Source organism: Pinus tabuliformis, chromosome 9 (assembly GCF_031772625.1).
Source record: "Pinus tabuliformis cultivar Carrire ecotype Pingquan chromosome 9, CPIR1, whole genome shotgun sequence".
NCBI lineage: Eukaryota > Viridiplantae > Streptophyta > Pinopsida > Pinales > Pinaceae > Pinus > Pinus tabuliformis.
The window spans coordinates 663,275,776-663,303,766 of NC_142307.1; the positions used below are offsets into that span (position 1 = coordinate 663,275,776).

Below are 27,991 nucleotides of genomic sequence, written 5' to 3' on the forward strand. Positions count from 1 at the left end.
GCCGTGTTCCTGATTTGTAATGTATCATTTGCCTTTATGCACATATACTCTATCATCCTTTTTTGCATATACATTGTTCTTTATAGTGCTTTGATGATTGATGTACTGATAATCATTGTGAATATTGTTGTGTGGTTGTATACAAAGCAACGTTTTTTGGTTAGAGATTATTATTTCAGTTCATATTCGACCTTAATTTGCTTCATGTTTATGATTATATGACTAGATCGTATCACTCTGTATTTGCTTCAAGATTTCATTTATACTCTGGAACTAGGGTAAGTTATATACTCTAGAAATAATTGAGAATCATATTGAGATATCGAGATTGATAATATTGTTGTTTCCCATCGTAATTTGACCCCCTTTCTCTCCGATTCAACATTGATACAATATTAAGATATGAGAAAGCACACTCTGTGAGAAGTGATCTCAGCCTTATACAATTTGTATTCAATTTATAAATGATATCTCACTAGTACAAAATGAGAGATTAATGACTACGCGACTAAAAAGTTTAGTCACCACAATTATTTCAAGTGAATTACTACTAAATTTGAGCAATTTTAAGTGACCCAACTAAAAACAACTAACTTAAACAACTAATTTAGCCTAGGGATAAAATTTATGACTAGATCATAAGTGACCCAACTAAAAGTGACAAACCAAAATGACTAATTTAGTCGAGGATTAAAATATATGACTAGATAATAAGTGACAAAATTAAAAATGATTAACGTAAATGGCCACTATAGTCCAAGAATAAAAATATGACCAACTATCAAGTACAACAAGTATATGAATTAGTTATTTATGCTAGTCATTTTTAATTGTGTCACTTCAGAAATGGAAAATTTCTATTTTGATACTAAAGTGTTGGCATATTATTGTATGATAAAAATGTCCATAGGTTTATGTTGGCTTCTTTTAATAGTTTTCCAATTGTCTTTTCATTCATGTTTTTCTCAAATGATTAGAGAATCCTGGTGTGATGCCTAATTTCCCCGTGCTTCTAATTTTTAATGGTTTTTCAGTTTCAATTTATAATTTTTAACTTAACTCTTTTCTCCATTCCAATATTAAACATTGGATTTCTTTTGATGTCTTCCTATGTTGTTGTAGGGGAGGGTAAATCATGTATTCTCCTCCAGTTCACTGGTAAGAGATTCCAGCCTGTACACAACTTGACAATTGGTGTGGAGTTTGGTGCTCGCATGATTACCATTGATAACAAAACAATAAAACTTCAAATATGGGACACGATATGTGGTTTATGTGTTGATTAATCAGTTGTTATGATTCTCAAATTCTTAAAAAAATGATAAGTTGAAATTCAATTATGTGCAAGTTAGTATGTAGTTAGTATTTGATTATAACATCTCTTTCTTTGGACTCCCAGTTTGAGGATAACTGGTTGAGCTAATCCCTTAGGTTTTTTCTTTTAAACCTTGTGGGGAAACCAAAGGGATGCTTCCTCACATTAGCTTATGACATCCCAATTAAACTTGTCGGCATAGATTAATCCATTGGGTTTTTTATTTCAAACCTTGTGGGAAACCAAAGGGATGCTTTTCCACATTAGTTTATGCCATTCCCAATTAAACTAGTTGCATAGATTTGTGCGCCTAACCTAGGGGGATTTGAACTGGGCACTTGCTAGCACAAAATTAGTTAAATGTCAAACAATAAGTTCAACTAGCCTTTTTAGCTAAAACCTAATACTTGTATTGCTAAAAAGGGATGAAATTATCATTGCTTTAAAGAGAACATTCTAAGATATCATTATAACCATAATATTCAAAACCGATCGGTTCAAATCGTAAACTAATCAAACCAGTCGGTTCATTAGGCTGAGTTATCTAACCGATAGAAAAACTAGTTTCAATCCTTATGGAATAAAGTTTTTGGGTCTAACTGGCCATAAACTGGTCGGTTTCATCATAAACCAACTGATTAATTGCCAAGCCAGCCACAGACACAACATAATACGTTTTTGTGAGTTTTGAAGCGGTTTTGAGGGAAACTTGGGGTTGTTTCCCTCCTAAAACAATGCCTCTAGGAAAAGCATGCCTCCCCTCTCATTTGCCTCACACATCTCAACTATAGCAACACTGACAATCAATGGTAATATGACATTTCATTTATCTTTCGTTTTCACCCTTTTACTAAATTTTTAACATTACCATGAGATGACTGAGGATGTTTGAGAATGGTTTCGACCTCATTAGATTTCATATGGAGAAACTAAAATTTTAGATTTCACTCAAAATCCATCAGAGTTAATGGTTTTCATGATTTCATGCTTTGGGGGTTTGTAATGTTTCTATTTGATTATGTCATGCGTGAGGGTATGCGATTGGCATTTGATAGGGAGCATGAATTCCTTTAAGTACCTTGATGTTGGTGGAATTGATTCTTAAACTTTGTTGATGTTGGTGGTATTGATTGTTGAACTGCTCTACAATGACCTTAAAAAAATGTACCCTTCACTCAAAGAAAAATGATTGGTTAGGCATGCTAATATTTTTCTACCACATTATGAGGTTGAGGAGATGAACCCTTCACTCAAACCAAAATCATTGGTTAGACATGTTAAACTTTTTAAATTTCTATCATATTACAAGGTTGAGCAATCCAAGTATGGGGACTTTGAGCTAGATGATGTTTATGTATCTCTTGTTGATGAGCCCATTTATAGTAGCCCTGAATTAATGATGAGTTTCATGAGTGATCATGTTGATCGGTGATTTGAAGTTTTGATGTCTAGTTTGATTGCTACTACTACCACTACTATTGAGGTTGTAGAGGAGTCTTAGGAGTCCTCAATCTCTTAGCTAGATTATTTATGTAGTCAATGTTGATGATACCATGTCTAGTAGTGGTGATGAGTTTGATCATGATGAGGAGTGATCATGTTGATCATTGATATGTAGACTTATAGTAGGCCAATGGCCCCATAGCTTGTACCATTGTTTTTGGACTCTAGAGGCCATTTAGAGCCTCATTAATTATGTATTTTGTTGTTGATATGTATTGCACTCGATGCCATTTGATATATTCACCTTTACATAGTATATAGATGAGAAAAATTTGTATATTTTGTCTCTATTGGTTTGGAATCATGGTTTTAAATCTTAAAAATAGTTTTTTCCCTTAAAATTAATTATTTCATGTATTTTTTTAATGACTGGTTCATTGAGATTTGATCAGTCTTGGTTTGACAGGTTCTGGTTTGAAACCTGGTTTGATAGGTGGACCAGTCCGATCAACACTAGTTCTAGTTTTGAATACTATGTAACCATATGAAGTTTTTGTACTTATGCTTGGATATGATAAAGGTGTCTATTGGCATGCTTTTTGAAAAAAATGATGAGTCCATGAATTTTGAGTCTCAACTACTGACTAATACATGGGTGAGGAATTGGTGTAGATTGATGATTATGTTATGCTTTTCCAATAGCATGGTTGACGTTTTTCAATGTCAAAAGAGAATGCATGGTACATCTGGTTAATGAAAACACGACTCCGGTGTATCATATACACTTTATAAATTATTATTATTATTTATTTATTTTTATTATTATTATTTTTTTTATATGGATAATGCACTTGTTTTGGACCTTTTAATTTTTAATAGATTTTTAATATTATTCTCATGCTTGGTGCCCAACCCGTTGATGGCGCATTTATTTCATTTGAATGTGTTGAGTACCATGGGTGGATGCTACTCAGTTCGTCCTTTTTCCTTCTGATCTAGCTTTAGTTCAAGAGATGTTGTTTATATCTTGGATGCACGTAAGATTAAGCATAAAAATCAAGTCTTAACTAATACCATCTGAATTGTGGTATGCGGTCCTGCTCCTTGAAAGAGACACATGCTCTAGGAAGGTCGTTTACTGATTATGTGAAACTTGTTAGGAGACCACGGTGAGGTGAAACATACTGATGAAGTGCCATACAAAATCACCATTATATAGGGAAACCAATACTCCCAAGGGATCAATTCTTATGAGTCATAATCATTGACATAAAAGTTTGAAATTTGTTTCTCTAGAAATTTGAAATTATTTCTCTTGCATCAAATATTTAAAATAAAGTTTAGTGTCAATACTGCCTATTCAATTCTAATACTAAGGAATGTTTAAATCAAAGTAGATGCTCAATTTGAGAAGGCAATTTGGTTATCAAGATCGAGTTTAAGTCTTTTGGCATATTTTTTGATGTTGGAGTGGCGTCCTCTATATAAGTTATTACAAAGCCAAACTTTTGATTTGAAATCAAAACCCTAACTTCATCTGAAGCATAATATGATTTATCCTTTAATGGATGTCTTATGTTCTAAAGAAATTGAATTAATTCATGGAGCCATGTGAGCTCCATGAATTAATTCTATGTAGTCGCTACTTTCATTTGTTGTTTTTCCTTCATGGTCGTGCTTTGTTTTAACTTGGTGCTTAGCTAGCTGCTACACGTCATTTTGTCGCCATTAGGCAAATGACTATCAGTCTTGATCTTTTGCTATCCATCAAAGTGTTCCAAAGCATTCCCCTACAAGGCTAGAAGCTAAAGAATCCCAAAGAGAATGAAATTTATGGATTACAAGGCCCAAAAACCTATTTTTGAGTACATGCACGGTTCCTTATACAATTTTGACACATACATAGACTTGGCCATTCAAGTCAGTGAAAAGGTGCACTCTGTCTTACACTATGTATTGTGCACATGACCTAATGCAAGTAAAAAATAAAAAGTAAAATATAGAAGATTTGTTAATCGAATCTTTCCCAAATAAAAGATTCGAGTTGATGCTTACTCAAGCTTGATCCCTCTCATCATGGAGCTAATTCCATCTCTTTGTGGATCCACTATCCCACCATTTGAGGATCTCATCACTTAGGAAGAGGATCTCAAACCTCCTCCTCTTGGCCTATAAATCAATCACAAGCTAGAGGGTTAGGGAGGACCACTGAAGGTAGGATTATGCTGCTAAAATAGGGCTATAAGGCTTGTCATCCAAGGAGAAGGTTGGATATCATGGGAAGAGGCTTGTGACATCAAGGAAACTGGGTTGTAAGCTTGTTCTCATATTACAAGGTTGAGCAATCCAAGTCTGGGGACTTTGAGCTAGATGATGTTTATGTATCTCTTGTTGACGATCCCATTTATAGTAGCCTTGAATTAATGATGAGTTTCATGAGTGATCATGTTGATTGGTGATTTGAAGTTTTGATGTCTAGTTTGATTGCTACTACTGCCACTACTATTGAGGTTGTAGAGGAGTCTTAGGAGTCCTCAATCTCTTAGCTAGATTATTTATGTAGCCAATGTTGATGATACCATGTCTAGTAGTGGTGATGAGTTTGATCATGATGAGGAGTGATCATGTTGATCATGTTGGCATTATGATACATGTGTTGTACTTGAAAGAAACCCACTTGTAGTAGAACAACTCACTTGTTTATGGTAACTAGATGAATCTACGTAACTAGATGAATCTACAGGAGAGATATCAGATGTGATAGAATGCATGGCAGTTGTGTTTACATATGTGACAAAATGCATGGAATTTCAAAGGAATCATGTCAGAAGTAATATGGAAAATTAGAGTGTATCAAGTCTATTTAGAGGTAACATGGCATTGGTATAGAAGAACAGGAAGTTGGAACTAAGGTCTTTTCATCAGAATAAAGAAGGTGAAGGAAAAGGTTGATGAAAAGTAGTTTAAGAAGTATACGTAGGTCCTCTTAGTCAAAACAACGTATACACTCTAGTCCATGGAACAAAAAGAGCGTATACATATACACACACTTTCACAGGAGGAAAAGCACGTACATGTTGGAAAACCAAGGTTTTGGTTCGAGGTATTTAGTCCAAGGTATTTTTGTCTAAGGTATTTGGTCCGAGGTATTGACCCTAGTTATTTGGTCCAAGGTATTGGTCCTAAGTGGTTTTGGTCCAAGGTATTGAGAAAGGCCTAAAACTATATAAGGAGGAGAAGATCATTAGGCCAAGTGTGCAAGTATTGAATATCTTATGAAGTGTTAGATAAAATATGCAGGTTATGGGCTTCTGATGCTTTGCTTGATCTGAACTAAGTATGCACCTAAGTGTTTGATGATGGATGAGATCTAATGATGGATCAAGATCACAATGACTTATCATTATGTGATCTAATAATGGATGGGCTAGATCTGATTACTAACACATGTTTTATCCTTTATATGTGATGATCTGGGTATGTCTAAAGTTGTGAATTGTAGCGAAGTTATAAGTAAGTATTTACAGATCTATACGTTGGTTTGCTTTGGTGAAGATGTGTATACACGTTGGTTCGGCTCTTCCAAGTAGCGTATGCAAAAGAAAAACTTGATGTTCAAGGATGATTGATCTATCAGATTAGTGCTGCTGTTTTACTGCTGTCTGTCAATGAAGTCTTCTTAGATCTAAAAGTAAAACTGAATGCATAAAGAGTTTGTGTCTCATTGATTAATTGATTGAGAAAGAAGGGTGATCCTTGTTGCTATCTGTTTAGAACTTTGTAATATGACAGTAGATCTTTAGAATGTCACTGATTGGTACAGTTTGTGGTTCAGAGGTTTTATGATTCAATATCTTTAGAGGTATACGCAGGTTGGGCAAAAGGAAGTAGTGTACACACGCAAGCTTGCTTCATTAAAGGAGCATATACATTCTGACACATGCCTTTTGAGGTTATAGTTAGTTCTGGTTGTTGATGCAGTGTTCTGGGTTCATATCTGTGTACTGGTTACAATGATCTATCTATTCCAGTTGATTGGTTGAATTTGATTAAGTATGAATGAATGGTTGATTCAATTGTGTCAGAGGTTCAGTGATTGTTTGATTCAATTGTGTTAGAGGTTCAGAGGTTGTCAGTGATTGTTTGATTAAGTTGTGGTTGATTCAGAGAGTGATGATTGAGTTTCAGTGATTGGTTGATGCAGATGTATTTGATGGTTGTATTGCAGTTATTATTTTGAGCTTCAATGTTGTTGATGGGTCAAGTATGAAAATTTGATGAAATGAGGCCTTCAGATTGTGGTGTTGTATTCCAGGAGCATCCAGTCTGAAAATTTATGAAACATGGTCCCTGGAGGAAGAAAGAAGGTCATAGCCCTCTGTAGGCCAGCGCCTACATACTGGTAAACATATCGGCCAGTACAAGAGCCAGGGGGTTGGAGCTCCCTTCTAGTAGTAGTTGGAAAACGAGGGAATGTTGTAGCCTTCTGTAGGTCGGAGCCTACGTACTAGTAAACATATCGGCTAGTACAAGAACTAGGGCGTTGTAGCTCCCTTCTAGTAGAAGCTGGAGAACGAGAGAAGGTTGTAGCCTTCTGCAGGTGGGTGCCTGCGTACTGGTATGAGTCTGCACCAGTACAATATTGTAAACAAATTTTATTATTATTAAAAGAAGACAGAGACGACAACAGCAGGTGGTTTTCACCCACATTGGGTTTCCACCTTAAATCTTGGTGTTCATGTGTGTTGCTTATGTGTGATGGTTTATTATATTATTACAACACATGGTTACTATTTAATGTTTAATAAAGTACTGATGAACCGATTAAAGATCAACATATGATGAATTAACTGAATCATAAGTTCACTAGATATACGCTGGTTGCCTTAAGAACAGTTGCGTGCACATGCAAGTTCCCTTATGTGAAGTAGCGTATATAAATATGATTATGTAAATGAAAAAGTTATTGATTTGTAAATATTGATTCACCCCCCCCCCGCTAAGTATTATTTCCAATAGATCACTAATATGTAGACTTGTAGTAGGCCAATGGCACCATAGCTTGTACCATTGTTTTTGGACTCTAGAGGCCATTTAGAGCCTCATTAATTATGTATTTTGTTGTTGATATGTATTGCACTCGGTGCCATTTTGATATATTCACCTTTACATGGTATGTAGATGAGAAAAATTTGCATATTTTGTCTCTATTGGTTTGGAATCACGGTTTTAAATCTTAAAAATAGTTTTTTCCTTGAAAATTAATTATTTCATGTAATTTTTTAATGACTGGTTCATTGAGATTTGACTAGTTCTAGTTTGAAACCTGGTTTGATAGGTGGACCAGTCCGATCAACACCAGTTCTAGTTTTGAATACTATGTAACCATATGAAGTTTTTTAATTATGCTTGGGTATGATAAAGGTGTCTATTGGCATGCTTTTTGAAAAAAATGATGAGTCCATGAATTTTGAGTCTCAACTACTGACTAATACATGGGTGAGGAATTGGTGTATATTGATGATTATGTTTTGCTTTTCCCATAGCATGGTTGTCGTTTTTCAATGTCAAGAGAAAATGCATGGTACATCTGGTTAATGAAAACATGACTCTGGTGTATCATATACACTTCATAATTTTATTTATTTATTGGATAATGCACTTGTTTTGGACCTTTTAATTTTTAATATATTTTTAATATTACTCTCATGCTTGGTGCCCAACCTGTTGATGACGCATTTGTTTCATTTGAATGTGTTGAATACCATGGGTGGATGCTACTCAGTTCGTCCTTTTTCCTTTTGATCTAGCTTTAGTTCAAGAGATGTTGTTTATATCTTGGATGCACGGAAGATTAAGCGTAAAAATCAAGTCTTAACTAATACCATATGAATTGTGGTATGCGGTCCTGTTCCTTGAAAGAGACGCATGCTCTAGGAAGGTCGTTTACTGATTATGTGAAACTTGTTAGGAGACCACGGTGAGGTGGAACATACTGAGGAAGTGCCATACCAACTCACCATTATATAGGGAAACCAATACTCCCAAGGGATCAATTCTTATGAGTCATAATCATTGACATAAAAGTTTGAAATTTGTTTCTCTATAAATTTAAAATTATTTCTCTTGCATCAAATATTTAAAAATAAAGTTTAGTGTCAATACTGCCTATTCAATTCTAAGACTAAGGAATGTTTAAATCAAACTAGATGCTCAAGTTGAGAACGCAATTTGGTTATCAAGATCGAGTTTAAGTCTTTTGGCATATTTTTTTTATGTTGGAGTGGCATCCTCTATATAAGTTATTATAAAGCCAAACTTTTGATTTGAATTCAAAACCCTAACTTCATCTGAAGCATAATATGATTTAGCCTTTAATGGATGTCTTATGTTCTAAAGAAATTGAATTAATTCATGGAGCCATGTGAGCTCCATGAATTAATTTTATGTAGTTGCTACTTTCGTTTGTTGTTTTTCCTTCATGGTCGTGCTTTGTTTTAACTTGGTGCTTAGCTAGCTGCTACACATCATTTTTTCGCCATTAGGCAAATGAATATCAGTCTGGGCATTTTTCTATCCATCAAAGTGTTCTAAAGCATTCCCCTGCAAGGCTAGAAGCTAAAGAATCCCAAAGGGAATGAAATTTATGGATTATAAGGCCCAAAAACCTATTTTTGAGTACCTGCTTGGTTCCTCAGGCAATTTTGACGCATACAGAGACTTGACCATTAAAGTCAGTGAAAAGGTGCACTTTGTCTTACACTATGTATTGCGCACATGACCCAATGCAAGTAAAATCTAGAAGATTTGTTAATCGAATCTTTCCCAACTAAAAGCTTCGAGTTGATGCTTTCTCAATCTTGATCCCTCTCATCATGGAGCTAATTCCCTCTCTTTGTGGATCCGCTATCCCACCATTTGAGGATCTCATCACTTAGAAAGAGGATCTCAAACCTCCTCCTCTTGACCTATAAATCTATCACAGGCCAGAGGGTTAGAGAGGACCACTGAAGGTAGGCTTATGCTGCTGAAATAGGGCTATAAGGCTTGTCATCCAAGGAGAAGGTTGGATATCATGGGAAGAGGCTTATGACATCGAGGAAACTGGGTTGTAAGCTTGTTCTCCTTTGAATTCAATACAAAGAAATTGTTCTTTCCTAATTGTGTCTATTTTAATGTTATTTGTGAGATTCCTTGATCACTCACATGGTTTATAACTGATTATTGATTCAACTTATGATGTATGCTAAGTTAAGAACTTCATTTACCTTTGATTTTATATTTGAGATGCTTTGATCCTTTTGAATGCTTTTGTCTATGCAGGTCTCTTTTGGAGCATCATGGAGAAGCTGTGGAAAGCATTTGGAAAGCCTCTAAGGCATTGAGGAAAAACTGGTTGTGGAAAGCACTGAAAGGAATTCAACAGGAACTTTGTTAAATAGGTAAGTGATTCTTCACATATTACATGTTTCAATCAGTTGTAAGCTAAGGAAAGGTAGCAATTCTTTTGATGTTTGTTACTAGGTTTTGTTTGAAATCTAGGGAGATCCATCTTGTCTGCAAGAAGGATTAGTCCACCTAACAACTTAGTGAACATACTGGGGAATGTCTCATTCTTCATCATCTCCTTAATTTGACTTTTGAACCTTTTCTCATAGCCCTGTCTAAGTGTCTGAAAGATATCAAGAGTTTGGATTTTGTGATTATTTTTTTTTTTTTTTTTTCTAAAATTTTCTGGAAGGGCACACTTTATATTTAGCCATAAAGTGTATATCTGTGCACTGAGCTTTTAGCAACAGTGCGTATGCACATTGGATATAACTATTGCTTGTGAACATACATGAAATTTTTGAAAATTTGACTTTTCCTTTCACTAAGTCTAGGAACTTTTGTTTTTTATGTTTGATTACACTTGTTGACACCTTCAGAAAGTCTATCAGAAAGTCTATGTCAGTTCGGTTGAGTGTTGTAAAAGAGTCTTCTTGAAAATTTATTATTTTCATGAATTAGGGTAAAAACTTCATTTGGTGTTTTGTGGATCTATCGAAAGAAGGATTGGTTGGTCTTGATTTTTTGTATTCCTGTCTTTCTTCTATCAAAAAAATCAGATTTAGTGTTTATTTTACTCATATGTGAAAGATAATTTGATTAACGAAAAACAATGTTTTTTGAGAATGAGTATTTTTTTTATGAAAGTGCTTCTTTTGCTAAACTTGAAATGAAAATCTATTCTTCTTTCAGTGCTGACGTTTTTCAGAATTGTACTCTAGAAAACATTAAATTCATGGCATTCATTGGAAGAAATTCTTTTTAAGGATTTGATTGGTTTCCTTATGCATTTTTGAAAATTTTGAGTGATTGTATGTTAAAGGAAAGTTTCATGGTTTTTGAGTTATTGGGAAAATTGAAATTTTAAATGTTATTTTCTGCATTTGGGTCATTCGAAATTGAAAATTTGCATTCATGAAAAGATATATGGTGAATTTAAGAGTTTTTTCATTTTCTTTGAAAAATTGAAAAGACTCTCTCCTTACCCTAATTATAAATTCATCGAAATGGAAAGATCACAATATCATGTTCGACAGCATTAAGGTTTTGGGTCAGGTCATAACACCATCAGTTTCACATCCATTTACCCATTGAGTAAGTAACAACTTTAAAAAACAACGCTAATAAAATAAATTTAGAATTTTTATTATTTTAGGGTCATACTTTTCAAATTCCATTTCAATAGTAACTTGGTATGACTCACCCTGGTTACACTAGAGGAATGCAAATACCAACCGCACAAGCTATTCTAGGATATCCTAGGTATCCTCCTCCAAGGGTTGGACTTAACCCTCAGGGTTATCAAAATCCGCAACGAGACTTTAACCAGAAGTTACCATTCATCACAACCTTATATTTTCCAGATTTATCTCGACTGACGAATGATCCTATCTATTATTATCCATTTTGGCTGGAAATTCCTACTAAGTTACCGAGTGATATAATGAAGTTTGAAGATAAATCAAGAGACAACCCATCAAATCACATTATGACATATCATATTTGGTTTGTGTCGAATTCATTGACAGATGATTGTATTAGATTACACCTTTTCCAATGAACTTTAATCGGTTCGACAACAAAATGGTACATTGAGTTACCACGTGCTTCTTTCCATAATTTCAACTCTTTAGCATCAACATTTTTTACACATTTTCAACGACCAATTCGATACGACATGGATACTAAACTTTTCACTTCTCTAAAACAATCGACATCTACCTACATTTTGGATCATATACATGAATGGAGCCGTAGGCATCGTTTAGTCAAGGTTTATATTCCAAGTGAAATTTTGGCTTAATGGTTCAAAAAATCATTACTTCCCGATATTACTGAGGATGTTTCTAAAGCAGGTGTTGTAATGGAAGAGCAGGGAATTGTTTGTGCCCAGTATATAGACTTAGTCTATACACAATCTCACACTTTGTACAAGAAAATCCCAAATCTACCTTGCCCAACAATTTCAGATCAACCAGACTGACCTCCTATAGGATCTCACACCACTGATGGTGTAATTGGTTTTTTCAACCATCAGTCTAAGGTTAAAAAGAATAATTTTAAAAGCACTCAGACTTTGGCTATACAAGATTCACCCAGTGAAAACCTTTCTTTGGAAACTACTTCTGAAATTAATGTCGTAGAATTATCTACTGAAAAGAATCAACCATCCAGAGGTAAAAGGAAGGGGAAAGGTAAAACAAAGAAGATTGCTTCTCAGAAATAGAAACCAACAAAAAATGAACCTTCTGACGAGAAAAAGAAACCTCGTTATCCTTTCCTAATTTGTGATCAAGATCATTATACAAAGGAATGCCCACATCTGGCAGAGGTTAATAAATTTATAAAAGATTATCCAAATCCTACTTATTTTGAAGGATCCTTTTCCTTCTCAAGACAGTAAAATGGTTTCACATAATCCATCCTCTTCTTCCACATTGACAGATATCATGATGATGTCTTCACAAGTTATGGTAGCAACAAGATCTAAAGATTATGGATCTAAGGGTCCTATAGTAAATGGAAACGATGTTAGTCCATCTAGTCAACCTTCCACTTCAATTCCTTCTCCTTCTGAACCATTATAGATTGAGAAACCAAACTATGACATGATGATTTGACTGCCTCCCAAAGGTGTTGTTTGAAAATCAACTTTCAACCCACATGCTAGAGCTGCTCAGAACTACAACATTGTTGAAGACCTGGCAATGTCTCCTTCAACAATGTCAGCTCTTGAAGTGCTGCAAACATGTCCAGCACAAAGAAAGTTAATTTTGTCAGCTATTGGAGAAATTGATCCTCAAGATTCTAATCTTATTATCTTTGACCTTAAAAGTCATATACCTATACTCCCACATCAAATGGAATTCCAAATACTAGTTTTTTTCAAAACCAAATGAGTGTTTCGTATAGTAATTGATGAAGGAGCCTCTACATGTATCATGTCTATTGCTTGTTGGAAAGCTTTGGGTTCTCCAACTATCAATCAATCTCCTACTACTCTGAAAGCCTTTGATGGAAGAGGTTTTCGTCCTTACAAGATCTTAAACAATCTACCAATAGAGTTAGAAGGTAAGGCAATCACAATCGAGGTTGAATTCATTGATGCCCAGCTCGATTACAACCTTTTACCATGTAAAAGTTGGATTTACACTATGTCTACAGTGGTCTCATCACTTTTTCGCATGACACTATTTCCTCATCAAGGGAAAATAGTAAAAGTATACCAGTTATCTTATTATACTTCTGACCCTAACTCTACAGGTAGTGTACCTTTTGTGGGGAAAACGATTACTCCCTATGAGGATATTAGTGTTGGTTTGCTTAAGAATTCATCATTGATGGGAACTTTTTCACTCCCTCCAACGAGATTTCCTCCTAATGTTTCCCAGGCTAACATGATCTCATCAAGCACTATGGAATCTTATGATCCTTGGATTGTGCCTTTAGAATCTTAATTGACCTCGTATGGCAATGAAATTCCTTTAATACCACTTGAATTAGCTTATCAGATAGTTCAAATGTTTTCCGATCCACCATCCTTTGAAATTGATCTAGTGAATGCGATCACTGATGATTATTCTCAATTATCTTGGTCAGAACCAATATCATTCCATGATCCTTTCGATAATACGTTTCCAACTGATGGAAGTATTATGGATATTGTGAATTTGGATGAAATGCCATGGGACAACTATCATCATCATTCATCTTTTCTTCCTAACCTTGATAAAATCAAGAATGATTTTTCTACCATATTTTCACTTGAGATCGTAGATAATCCTGAATGTCCTATGTCAATTCTTCAATCTGAATCTGAAAAGAACTTAGGAAATATATCTACAACCATTCCAATTAATATCTTACTCAAACCTGGAATTATTGAGAACATTCACATAGGTGCTTCATGCTCACTTGAATAAATTCAAACGTACAAAGCCCTATTTCAATAATTTCATGACATTTTTGCCTGGTCTTATGAGGAAATGTTAGGAATTGACCCGAGTATTGTTGTTCATGAAATTAAGACTTACCCGGATGCTAAACTTATTAGACAAAGATTATGTCCAGTGCATCCACGAAAGGCTGCTGCTATCAAAGCTGAGGTTGAAAAACTGCTTAAAGCAGGTTTTATATATCCTATTCCCTTGAATGATTAGGTTTCCAATTATTCTTGTTAACAAAAAGTAAGGGACCATTAGAGTATGCGTAGATTATAGGGATATTAATAAGTATTGTCCAAAATACAACTATCCTACCCCATATATCGAACAAATCATTGACGATTGTGCCAGTAACGGAATATTTTCTTTTATGGATGGATTTTCTAGATACAACCAAATCAACATGCTCCCTGCTGATCAACATAAAACCGTGTTCATTTTTCCATGGGGAACTTTTCCTTATCAAAAACTCCCATTTGGATAAAATAACGCCAGCACGACCTTTCAACGGGCCATGTCTTACACATTTCACAATATCAATCATATTGTACAACCCTATTTGGATGATTTACTGGCTCATTCATTGAAACGGGAAGATCATCCAATGCATTTGAGAGCTATTTTTATCAGGTGTCGACACTACAATATACACTTGAATCCTCACAAATGTGTTTTTTGTGTACAATCTGGTCGATTACTAGGATTTGTCGTATCAAAGGAAGGCATTCGTGTTGATCCACTTAAGGTAGAGGCTATTATGAATTTGCCTCCTCCTTCCAACTTGCACCAACTCCAAAGTTTGCAAGGGAAAGCGAAATTTTTACGTCAATTCATCCCGAACTATGCTAAGCTAACTAAAGGTTTTACTCGATTGTTGAAAAAGGGTATCTCATTTACATGGGATGAATTTTCTCAAAAAGATTTTGATGCGCTCAAACATGCGTTGACTCATACACCATTGTTGCATCTGCCCAATTATCATCAAGATTACTTTTTATATTTAACTACCTTTGATGTCACCATTGGCATGGTTTTAGTTCAGGAAGATGAGTTGAATGATGAACATGTGATATATTATTTGAGTAGAAATATTACAAAAATTGAGATAAAATACGCACGTGGAGAAATTGGCCTTGGCAGCTGTTCAAGCTGTCCAAAGATTTCGTCATTACATTATCTTATGTAAAACGACAGTGATTTCAGTATGCAACCCTATGGTTTACATTCTTATGAGACAATTTCAAAGGGGAAAATATTCTAAATGGATAGTTATGCTGCAAGAATTTGATTTAGAATTCATAAAATCTAAGTCCAAGAAATTATTGGTGTTTTCCGAATAGTTATGTGACTTTCCCTATACTGAGATGGAAATCGTGGCAGAGGATTCTCTTCTAGATGAATCCCTTTTTATTATCATTACTTTAGACTCTTGGTATGGAGATATCATCTTGTATCTTCAAACCCAAACTTTTCGGCCAGAATTAACTCGAACCAACCATTGTCGTATTCGGTACCAATCCCAACAATACACTATTGTTGGGGATACACTTTATCGTTGTGGTGCTGATTCCTATTTAGACAATGTTTGACTCATGAAGAAGTCGAAAAAGCATTGAATTATTGCCATTCTAGAGCTTATGGCGGTCATCTGTCAAGGTTTGTCACTGCCCAAAAAATCTTGTGTGCTAGGTATTTCTGGCCTGCCAGAAATGCCACAATTGCGAAATTTACAATCACAAAATTTGTGCACCTCCAACTCCTCTTCACCTAATCATTGCTGTCAGTCCTTTTGCAAAATGGGGCATCTATTTTCTTACATGTAACCCTCACTCAGCTGGGGGGCATGGTTATATTATCCTAGAAGTGGATTACTTTACAAAATGGGATGAGGCGATGCCTACATATAAAGATGATTGAAAAACTGAAAATAATTTCATATTCAATCACATGATTGCTAGGTTCGGTGTTCCACAAGCCATCGTCATGGACCATGGTAGCCATTTTCGAAACTTTATGATGACCAAACTTACTGCGAAGCTAGGCTTGCATCATGACAATTCTACTCCATATTACCTGCAAGAAAATGGCCAAGTAGAAGCAAACAAGGTTTTGACTACCATGATTAAATGGATTGTCGGAATTCATAAACAAAATTAGCATTTGATGCTTTTTCTAGCCTTGTGGGCATATCATACCTCAGAAAAAACTTCAACTGGTTTTACTCCCTTCCAGCTAGTTTACGGTTTGGAAGTAGTCTTGCCTATTGAATGTGAAATATCGTCATTAAAACTAGAAATCGAATTATTACCAACCACTTCTACAGAGGAGAAATGTTTTTTATACTTAGCACGATTAGATGAGACTCATTGTGATGTTGCATTAGCTAGTGAGACTCATAAGAAATGAGTTAAGGCACATTTTGATCAAAATGTAAATCCTCGCTCATATTCAGAAGGTGACCTAGTCTTGGTTTATGATCAAGAGCACGATAAATTAGGTGCCGGTAAATTTGAGCCCATGTGGCATGATCCTTATATTGTACAAATTTTATTGGAAAAAGGGGCTTATGACCTAGTTGATTATGCCAACATTTCTATAGAAAAGCCCTGAAATGGTCTTTACTCGAAGAAATACTATGCTTAATTCACTCAGTGAAGACTTTGTACATTGCTGTATCATATTTTTATGTGTGTGTGTGGAAATTTTAGCATACTTTTATGATTTTCTAATAATTATCCTGCTTTTCTTTTGTTACACTTGATTTGTAGATGTTGACGCTCCCTCAAACTTACATTGGCTTTGCTTATGGCGCTAGTCGTAGTACTCAAAATTTGTCTTCCGCAGCTTGTGTTATTTATTCACCTACTAATGAGTTAGTTAGTATTCATGGAATATTCCTTAGTCGAACAATGAATAACATCGCATAATATAGTGCCGTTATTGATATATTATCTGATGCCATTTCAATTGGTATTCGTCGATTGATCATTAGGTTAGATTCTCAACTCATAATATTACATTTAAATGGTGTCTATTTAGTAAGAAGTTCCACAATGTTAAGAATGTTTTTTCGGGTTCGTCTCTTGGAGAGAGAATTTGATTACATTGAATATCAACACATTCCAAGACATTTAAACACATTAACTGATGCATTGGCTAATTATGTGTTAAATCGACATTTGTAACATTTGTAAGAAAGAAAAACAATATCCATCCACATATTGTACAAGATAAATTGAGATAATAGTAGTAGTTTCCATTATTAAAAGTGTTTGTAAAAAGTGTGGCTTCGCAAAATGTCATCCAAGACATATGAGGTTCCGTGGCCTTTATTATTCGAACATACTGATATATCAAAAAACAAAATCTAGCCCTATGACTAGGAGCTAAGCACGGTGATCATGGTGATAGACAATGGTGTGAGCTACTCGTTGTTGCAAGTGACTGATCACTACAGGAACTCCCATGGTATGCCTCTAGTAACGAAGAGGCAAATCATCTATCCTAACATCTGGGATATCCAGAGTCAATCTCTCTAGGTTATGCTCTAGCTCAGTTAAAGCCTCTACTGCATCAGGGTTCTGTACCACAGGAGTTGTTGGCTACTCACCATGTCTATCAAATCGACGTAATCTTGCTAGTCTGACCGGGCCCACTGCATTCCGAAAGGAAGTGGGATATCTGGATCACCAGTATAATCTATGCCCACATATATAAAGTCCTCGATCATGATGATATGGCATTCCAGCCACCCAAAAAAGTCAGGAGTGTATATCATACTTGGACCTTCACTACCTCCATGGCGTGCATCAATGAAACCAACTTTAGCATACGAGGATCTCGAGGCACTCCTACATCTATAGATACATGTGGGGCAAGAAGAGGGATCCTCTCTAGAGAAAAAGAGACCACGATGGCACCATACCCAAAGTTTTTGAGTTTTCCAGTCTTTACTCTAGTTAGTTTCCCTTTGAGATTGGAAACAACCCCCTCACATCAGTTGAATATGGTAGGCTACGAACACTCCACATAAATATGCATTTGAGCCTTGGTGAGTAAATGAAGCACTGCACTTCCACATAATCGTGCAATAGTGAAAGCAATGGTCCTCAATGGAAGCCTCTCAATGGTTTTGATGTCAATCTGTCCATCTTTGAGTTGGGACCCTTCAAAACAATGTTGTTGTAGGTAAGTTGTTGTTGTTTCTCCACCTCGTTTGTGTCCATATAAATAAATATCAACCCCATGGCATGAAATCCCAGTCAGGAAATATATGTCATCTGCATCTATGGTAAGTCTATGGTCTCCAATCTAGAAACACTGTTCCTGAACATTCCATGTTCTTACCATCCATGCCAGCAAATCTAATTGAGCCTTCATACCCGAGATCATGAAAATTTTGTATAGACCACAATCCCTCAAGGCTTGTAGTGTTTATGGGTGATTTAGAGTTTTTGCATCTTGATCTTCATGTTCTCTCTCCCTCTATTCCATTTTTGCAAATCAAAACCCTGAAAATAACCATGGAGGATGATTGGGAAACATTGTGATAAATTTAAAAAAAAAATTGGGCGTTTTATCTAATTTTCTCAAAAACATCAAAACTGTGCGCGGGCCCCTTTTATGAACAAATAAAATTTGCGTAGTCCCGGTTTGCCAAACTGCACAAATCACAATTTTCAGTGTAAAATATCGGGTCGATGTGCGCGGTCCTGATGAGGAGGGACTGTGCACACTGAGGGCGACTTTTTAAATTAATAAAAACCCCTAAAAACATTGATTTCACAGTGAAATGCAAAATAAAAGTAATGAAAACGAAGATAACAAAAATATCTCTTACCAGGAGAAAGCGGTTCGTGATTTGGTCCACCAGTTTGGTCAAAATCCACCTCTGAATTTTTTGGTAAAAATGCACTCTCAATGGCTCTCAAATGGTAAAAACACAAATGGTAAAAGTTTTTACTTTTTTTTACTTTTATGAGATTTTTAGGCCCATAAAATTATTATTTTGGCGTTAGCTTATAAAAGTCCAATTTTTTAATGTTTTTACTAAATTTTTGAGCAGTTACGATAATTTTTGAGTTTAAATGTGCAGAACACAAGTTAATTATGAAAATGAATCATTTTGGCGATGAGTAAATTTTTATCACTTTTTCAGACTCGTTAAAACTTACGAAAAAGTGAAACACTGGAGTTCTCTTTAAGCCCTTTTTAGAATCCCTAAACATGAAAAGATTGTCGAGTATTTGACTATTCGAACTCGTAAAAATAAATGAACAATCGTCTATTCAGTATAAGTTTACCCCTTTTATAGACTAAATTAGACTATTTATGAAAATGGTATACGTTGACTAATCATGGCTAATAGAGTTCTATCCTACAATATTTTACCCTTTTCCGGGCTTGAGAGACTAAATTTACGAAAAAGGACATTGTGGAGTTTACTTATGTTTTTCTCCTGACTCCTTAAAATTAAAAAACATCGAGCTTTACTTTCTCTAGGCTCATTAAAACTTTACCTTGAAATAACTGAACGAGTTTTCTTTTTTTTGTCTTTTCAAACTCTTTAAACATGAAAACGACATTGAGTTACCCCTTCGCAGGACTTGTTAAATATAAACAATGTAGGAGTCGTCAATCATGACGAGAATGAACTACTCCTTCCTAGGGTTTGTTAAAAATACTCCGAACGACTCATCCTTCAGATGAGATTTAAGGACAAGCATATGTTATCCTCCTCAAACTTGCACAAAAATAAAGAGGTACTTGCATGTAATGGTGGGGGAAAATTGGGAAAGAATGTTTGTTTTGTATCACAAAAGGTAGTATGTCGCTCTTGAACATGACACTCTGTCACCTTTGTGTCTAGGTTGGGAAATCCATTTGTCTCTCAGTTAACAATACCTCATTGAAAGTCTTCAGTTGGTTTTGGGTTTTATTTTTGAGTCAAATGCTACTTAGTCAAAATGTCGTGTCACCGATATGTTCAAGAAAAGTCCAACCTCGGTCAAAATTACCTTGCAATTCATAGCCTTCAATCACACCAACCATCCATGATTCAGTTTTGGATTTCTCCAAATTTGTTTTTCAAATCTTGTCACGAGTTTCATGTCATAGGCCAAACCATGACGGGTCGCTTCCTATCGACTTCAACTCATTATCTAGGAAGTTGATCTAGAAACCTTCTTCAGTACCTTGGAGCTTGCATGCCTTAATGACAGGTTTCTCGCCTTCGACGGCATGCTCTCATCATTGAACTTCAGTCGAATGATTCTATGAGTGTTTGACTTCAAGACATATTTTCACATTTCATAGATTGTACTGGAAATACCTTGAGAACCGTTGTCATTATTGGTGGTTTCTCTCGCACTTGTTAACAATTCGCATCATTGAATATAGTGGTTTCTACTCCGTTCGACTACGAGACATTCACTCACACGGTTAGATTTGTACTAAGGATCAACAGATGGAGATCAAGACCTTGGATCTAGTTTCATCCATCCAAGATGCGTGGAGTGATTAAATATTCATGATTGTAAACATAGATCCATTGATGGATGCGTCGATACTATGTCTTCTGTTGACATGGATCTTCAGATGTATTTCCATACTGATTCTTTGAGATATTTATGCTCTGAGTATGGAAATGCCTACCTCAATGATGATTATATATTGCATTGTAACACTTGATTGATTGTTTCAGGTATCCAACCATAGTCTCTAATCCAAACCTTGGCATGATAAAGTGCTTCAGTCCTCAAAAATCTTTTTTGACTTTGCACTTTAGGGGGCAATCTGTTACACATCATTTTGTCACCATTAGGCAAATGACCATCAGTCTGGATCTTTTGCTATCCATCAAAGTGTTCCAAAGCATTCCCTTGCAAGACTAGAAGCTAAACAATCCCAAAGAGAATGAAATTTCTGGATTACAAGGCCCATAAACCTTTTTTGAGTACTTGCATGGTTCCCTAGCCAGTTTTTGCGTATACACAAAATTGACCATTAAATTCAGTGAAAAATTACGCTCTGTCATACAACATGGACTGTGCACATGACTCAACACAAGTAAGAAATACAATGTAAAATCTAGAAGCTTTGTTAGTTGAATCTTTCCCAACTAAAAGCTTTGAGTTGATACTTACTCAAGCCTGGTACCTATCATCATAGAGCTAATTACCTCTCTTTGTGGATCCCCTATCCCAAGATTTGAGGATCTCATCCCTTAGGAAGAGGATCTCAAGCCTCCTCCTCTTGGCCTATAAATCAAACACAAGCCAAAGGGTTGGGGAGGACTGTTGCAAATAGCAACAAGAAATGCTAAATATAGAAGTGCTAAAAATAGCACTACCATAAATAGCATTTCGGGATACCTTCCTATTTTAGTTAGTCCCTGAACTAAAATAGAGAAGTAAAATTCGAATTTGATCATAGCAGATGTTTGTAAAATAATTAATTAATTCATCTTGAGTTAATTAGTTGTAGAAAATCAAACATGAAGTCTTTGTGAGGACATGCAACAGTTATCCCATTAATTGAGGAATTTATCCCTTAGTTAAAGAGATAAGGATGAGTTGTACTTTGATTTGTAATTAGTTAGCTTAGTTAACTGAGTTAAGTCCAGTTAGATTAGTTCAAATAGTTTGTTGAACTAATTGTGAGTTCAGTTAGTTAATGCATGCATGCATGTAACTGCTGCATTTCAGATAACTGAATATTCTCTCATAAATAACTCATGCATGTCAGTTCAGGCAGAGACCCAATTGAGGTCAGATGATGGGAAAGTGTCCTATCAGTTGCAAGAATATTCCATGGAGGATATCTCTTGCATGCAGAAGGAATTCATTCCTTGGAGATTGCGCAGTTACTTCTTTAGTTTAGTGAGTGTGATGAGGCCAATCACACAGGTGGCATCATTGGACCCCAAGAAAAACTACGCAAGGAAATAGGAGGCTTGTAGGGTTGAGGGAAGGCATATCTAGTGTCTATTTAGTCCGTGAGTTGTATTGTTTTATTGTAGAGAGAGTAAGATAGCTTGTGAACTGATTCTTTTTGTAATCTGAACATATTTTCCACTTGTATGATAATACAAAGATTGGGGTTTTAGGCTGAGGCTTTCCCCGGGTTATTCTTTTGTGTTCATGTGTGATTGATTTCTCATTCTCAGTTATATGTGTTCTATTTGATCTTGCTCATATTCAATTAAGCTTCCGCAAGTTTGTTGTAGAAGTAGATCTTGTATTTTGCTTTAGTATATTGCATAATCTGTTGATCTACAATGGGAAATTTCTACATGGTATCGGAGCAAAGGTGATCAAAGTGAAGACCAGTATACAAGAAGGGAGAATTTTAAAGTTTGAGGTTCCTGAATATAGAAATCGAGTTCTTATCACATCTCAATTCCACCAATGGTGTTCAACGGTTTAAGACTCGAGTATGCCCTTGATGGAAGCTCGAATTATAGAGCCTAGAAGGATCGCATGGAAGCAGTATTAGACGATAACGGTCTAAAGGACTTCATTTATCAGGAAGGCCCTAAGCCGGCAGCGGCTAATGCTACAGAATTGGTGGAATGGAAGAAATGTGTGGCTAGAGCGAGGAGAATCCTCCTGGAGGGAGTTCGAGACCACATTGTCTCGAGCCTCCATGGGAAGGAGACAACGTTTTCGATGTGGAAAACATTGAAAGATCTATATCAGAACAACAGTGATCAGAGGAAGCTGGCGCTGAAAGACAAGCTTCAGAAAATCAAGTGTGAAAAGGGTGACACGATCTCTACATATTTGAACAAGCTCACCACCTGCAGGGATGAGCTTGGAAGTGTAGGGATCACGACAGCCAATGATGACATGGTGAGTTTTGCACTCCTTGGTCTTCCTAAAAGCTAGCATAGCTACCAAGACTCGGTTAATGGAAGAGAAAAACTACCAGATTGGGAACGACTTTGGTCGGATTTGATGCAGGAGGAGAGAAGAAGAAGCACCAGAGATGGATCCTCATCAAAGCAAGATGATGAAGAAAATCTAGCCTTATCGAGTAAGGCGAGGAAAGGGAAAGGGAAGGTTTCCCATCCCAAATCCAGTTCTTCCCATGGTGGGAAGAAGTTTGACAAATCAAAAGTGCGATGCTTTCATTGTCATGAAGTGGCCCATTATGCTACGAATTGTCCACAAAAGAAATCCAAGAAGGGATCCTTGAAGGGATTTGATGGTGAGGCACTGGCCTCATAGTTTGAGTTGGATTTCTCTCTTATTGCATGCATGGTTTCATCCATGGTGGGATGTGTGTGGTACCTGGATAGTGGAGCTTCATTCCACATGTCAGGTGACAAGAATCTTTTCAGTACCTTGGAGGAGAAGGATCTCCAGATGCAGATCGAGATGGGCAATGATGGAAAGTACCGTGTTTCAGGTGAAGGTACGGTTGTGTTTTAGAGGGAGCATGGAGCTCCTCTCACCCTGACTGATGTAAAGTATGTACTAGGTCTGAAGAAGAATCTTGTGTCCGTTGCTATGCTAGAAGATAAAGGCTATGATGTAGTCTTTAGTAAAGGAAAGGTATTCCTGAGGCATATCGGCACTGGACAGACCAAGCGAATTGGGATTCGAGTAAAGAATCTCTACAAGCTGGAGGTAGACGACTATGCTACATTGAGTTCCAAAGATGAGATGGTGCAGAGCCAAGATGTTGGCGAGTTATGGCATAGAAGATTGGGCCACTTGCACCATGGAGCCCTGAAGATCATGCAACAGATTTCTACCGGACTTCCCAAGGGAAAACTGGAGCAGACGGATACATGCAAAGGTTGTACCTTGGGTAAGTATGCGAAATCTTCCTTTCCAGATCGAGACAGTAGAGCTGGAGAAATCCTGGAGCGAGTTCACTCAGATGTTTGTGGACCTTTCTCTACAGCCTCCACCGCTAAGCAAAGGTACTATGTTATTTTTATTGATTATTTTTCTCGTAGATGCTAGATCTACTTTATGCAAAAGAAGGATCAAACCTTCTTGAGGTTTTGTGAGTTTAAAGCTTTGGCAGAGAAAGAATCTGGAAAGAAAATAAACGCCTTGCATAACGACAATGGTGGAGAGTATGTCTCCCAACAATTTAAGGACTTTTGCGCTACAAAAGGAATTAAACGGGATTTGACGACACCCCATAACCCACAGCAGAATGGGGTGACTGAAAGGAAGAATAGATCGACTGTGGGAGCCGCTCGAGCGATGTTGCATGACCAAAGCCTACCACTGCATTTATGGGCTGAGGCATGCAATACAACAGTATAGTTGTAGAATAGAAGCCCGCACCATATACTAGGAATGAAGATACCTATGGAGGCCTTTTTCGAGAAGCAACCAGATGTGAGTCACTTCTGAATCTTTGGATCATCAGTTTACTGTCATGTGACCAAAGATGCTCAGAAGAACCTAGATCCAACAGCTGAGTTGGGAGTACTTGTGGGGTACACTGATACACCCCACAACTATCGGGTGTACCTTCCTACCAGTCATAGGACAGTGGTACATAGGGATCTGAAGTTCGACGAGCAGAAATCCATGCGAGTATCACTTGAGAGGGAGCTCAAGTTGCATGTAGAGGAGGAAATTTCAGTTCCTAAGGAGGAGGAGCCTCAGATTGATGCGGAGCAGCCGCATGCAGAGGATCTAGGAGTGGAGACATCCACTCATGCTGAGACTTCTAGAGATGGGCGGAAACGCTCAAGGGAAGCTGACAAGTTGATGCTGGATGCACGGGAGAATGTGGGACAGCCATCTTCTCAACGCAGACAAAGGAGGTCGCCTGAGCGGTACACTGGGTACATGGCCCTGGTTGGGGAGTGTGTAGAGTCTGAACCTTCTTCATTCGAGGAGGCAGTGCAACAACTAATCTGGGTTGATGCAATGGTAGAGGAGTATGACTCTATCTTCCGGAACAGTGTGTGGGATGTTGTCCCAAGACCTCAGGACAAGTCAGTGGTGAGTTCTAGATGGCTTTACAAGGTAAACCAAGCAGATGATGGCAGTGTTGAGAAACATAAAGCAAGGTTTGTTGCCCGTGGTTTCTCACAAGTCAAGGGGATTGACTACGATGAGACCTTTGCTCCCGTAGCAAGGTACTCATCTATCAGATCGATGTTGGCACTATCAGCTCAGATGGGTTGGAAGATCCATCAGATGGACGTGAAGACAACATTCCTTAATGGGAAGATTGAGGAGGAGGTGTAAATTGAGTAGCCAAAGGGTTTAGAGACCTTCGATTGTGAGTCGTATGTGTGCCGACTCAAGAGGGCTTTGTATGGGCTGAAGCAAGCACCCCGTGATTGGTACACTAGGATCGACAACTATTTCAGTGGGTTGGGCTTCACCAAGAGTGAAGCAGATGCAAACCTTTATCACATCATGGTAGAAGGTAAACCATTGATCATTGTTCTTTATGTCAATGATCTGATTTTGACAGGTGATGATCAGCTGATCCAGTCTTGCAAGGAGGACCTTGCAAGAGAGTTCGAAATGAAAGACATGGGTCTTATGCACTACTTTCTAGGCATGGAGGTGTGGCAGAAAGATGGTGAAGTATTTGTGTCTCAAGGTAAGTATGCCAATGAGATACTCAGGCGCTTTCACATGGAGAAGTGCAAGCCCATGCAGACTCCTCTAGCTGGGAATTGGAGGAAGGAGGATGCTACTTCAGGTGAGGTAGTAGCTGCTACTATTTATCGGCAGCTTGTGGGTTCACTTATGTATCTGGTGAACACATGACTAGACTTATGCTTTGCGGTGAACCAACTGAGTCAAGCTATGGTTCAACCTACCAAGCTGTTTTGGAAGGTAGCGAAGCATGTGCTGAGATACCTCAGAGACACATCTTAGTTCGGATTGTGGTACAGACAGACAGAGGGAGTGAAGCTTCAGGGCTTCACAGATGCGGATTGGGTAGGGAGTCAATCAGACTAGAAGAGCATTTCTGGAGGAATCTTCAACCTTGGTTCAACTATAGTTTCCTAGTATAGCAGGAAACAAAGGTCGGTTGTACTTAGCTCAGCAGAGGCTGAATACATAGCTTCTAGTCAGGCTGCATGTGAGGCCATTTGGATGCGGAAGATTCTAGTGGGATTGTTTGGTCAGAGGATGGATCCAACTGTGATCTACTGTGATAATCAGAGTTGTATCAAACTCTGTGAGAATCCAGTTTTTCATGACAGATCCAAGCACATTGATATCTGGTATCACCATCTTCGAGATTGTGTGGTAAAGAGGATCATGTTGTTGCTGTATGTTTCGATCGAGGAACAGGATGCAGATATTTTAATGAAGGCATTGTCAAAATGCAAGTTCGAGTTCCATAGAGATAGGATTGGGGTTACTGATAATCCATTTCTTGTTGAGAGGGAGCGTTGAAAATAGCAAAAGAAATGCTAAATATAGAAGTGCTAAAAATAGCACTGCCATAAATAGCATTTTGGGATACCTTCCTATTTTAGTTAGTCCTTGAACTAAATAGAGAAGTAAAATTTGAATTTGATCTTAGTAGCTGTTTGTAAAAAATTAATTAATTCATCTTGAGTTAATTAGTTGTAGAAAATCAAACATGAAGTCTATGTGGGGACATGCAACATTTATCCCATTAATTGAGGAATTTATCCCTTAGTTAAAGAGATAAGAATGAGTTGTAATTAGTTAGTTCAATTAACTGAGTTAAGTCCAGTTAGATTAGTTCAAATAGTTTGTTGAACTAATTGTGAGTTCAGTTAGTTAATGCATGCATGCATGTAACTGCTGAACTTCATATATCTGAATATTCTCTCATTAATAACTCATGCATGTTAGTTCAGATAGAGACCCAGTTGAGATCAGATGATGGGACAATGTACTATCAATTGCAGGAATATTCCATGGAGGATATCTCTTGCATGCAGGAGGAGTTCATTCCTTGGAGATTGCACAGTTACTTCTTCAGTTTAGTGAGTGTGTGATGAGGCCAATCACACAGGTGGCATCATTGGACCCCAAGAAAAATTGCATAAGGAAATAGGAGGCTTGGAGGGTTGAGGGAAGGCATATCTAGTGTCTATTCAGTCTGTGAGCTGTATTGTTTGATTGCAGAGAGAGCATGATAGCTTGTGAGTTGATTCTTTTTGTAATTTGAACATATTTTCCACTTGTATGATAATATAGAGATTGGGGTTTTAGGCTGAGGCTTTCCCCGGGTTATTCTTCTGTGTTCATGTGTGATTGATTTCTCATTCTTAGTTATATGTGTTCTATTTGATCTTGCTCATATTCGATTAAGCTTCCGCAAGTTTGTTGTAGAAGTAGATCTTGTATTTTGCTTTAGTATATTGCATAATCTGTTGATCTATAGTGGGAAATTTCTACAAGGACCACTAAAGGTAGGTTTATGTTGTTGAAATCAGGCTAGAAGGCTTGTCATCCAAGGAGAAGGTTGGAGATCATAGGAAGAGGCTTGTGACATCAAGGAAAGCAGGTTGTAAGCTTGTTCTCCTTTGAAATCAATACAGAGTAATTGTTCTTTCCTAATTGTGTCTATTATGATGTCATTTGAGAGATTCCTTGATCACCACATGGTTTATAATTGATTATTGATTATTGATTCAACTTATGATGTATGCTAAGTTAAGAACTTCATTTACCTTTGATTTTATATTCAAGATGCTTTGATCCTTTTGAATGTTTTTGTCTATGCAGATATCTTTTGGAGCATCATGGAGAAGTTGTGGAAA

At 36.9% G+C, this 27,991-nt stretch overlaps 1 pseudogene; it reads left to right on the top strand.

Moving 5' to 3' along the window:
- Positions 1 to 1,100: 1,100 nt before the first annotated feature.
- Positions 1,101 to 27,991, top strand: part of LOC149150415 (ras-related protein RABB1c pseudogene) — a 46,630-nt pseudogene continuing 19,739 nt past the window's right edge.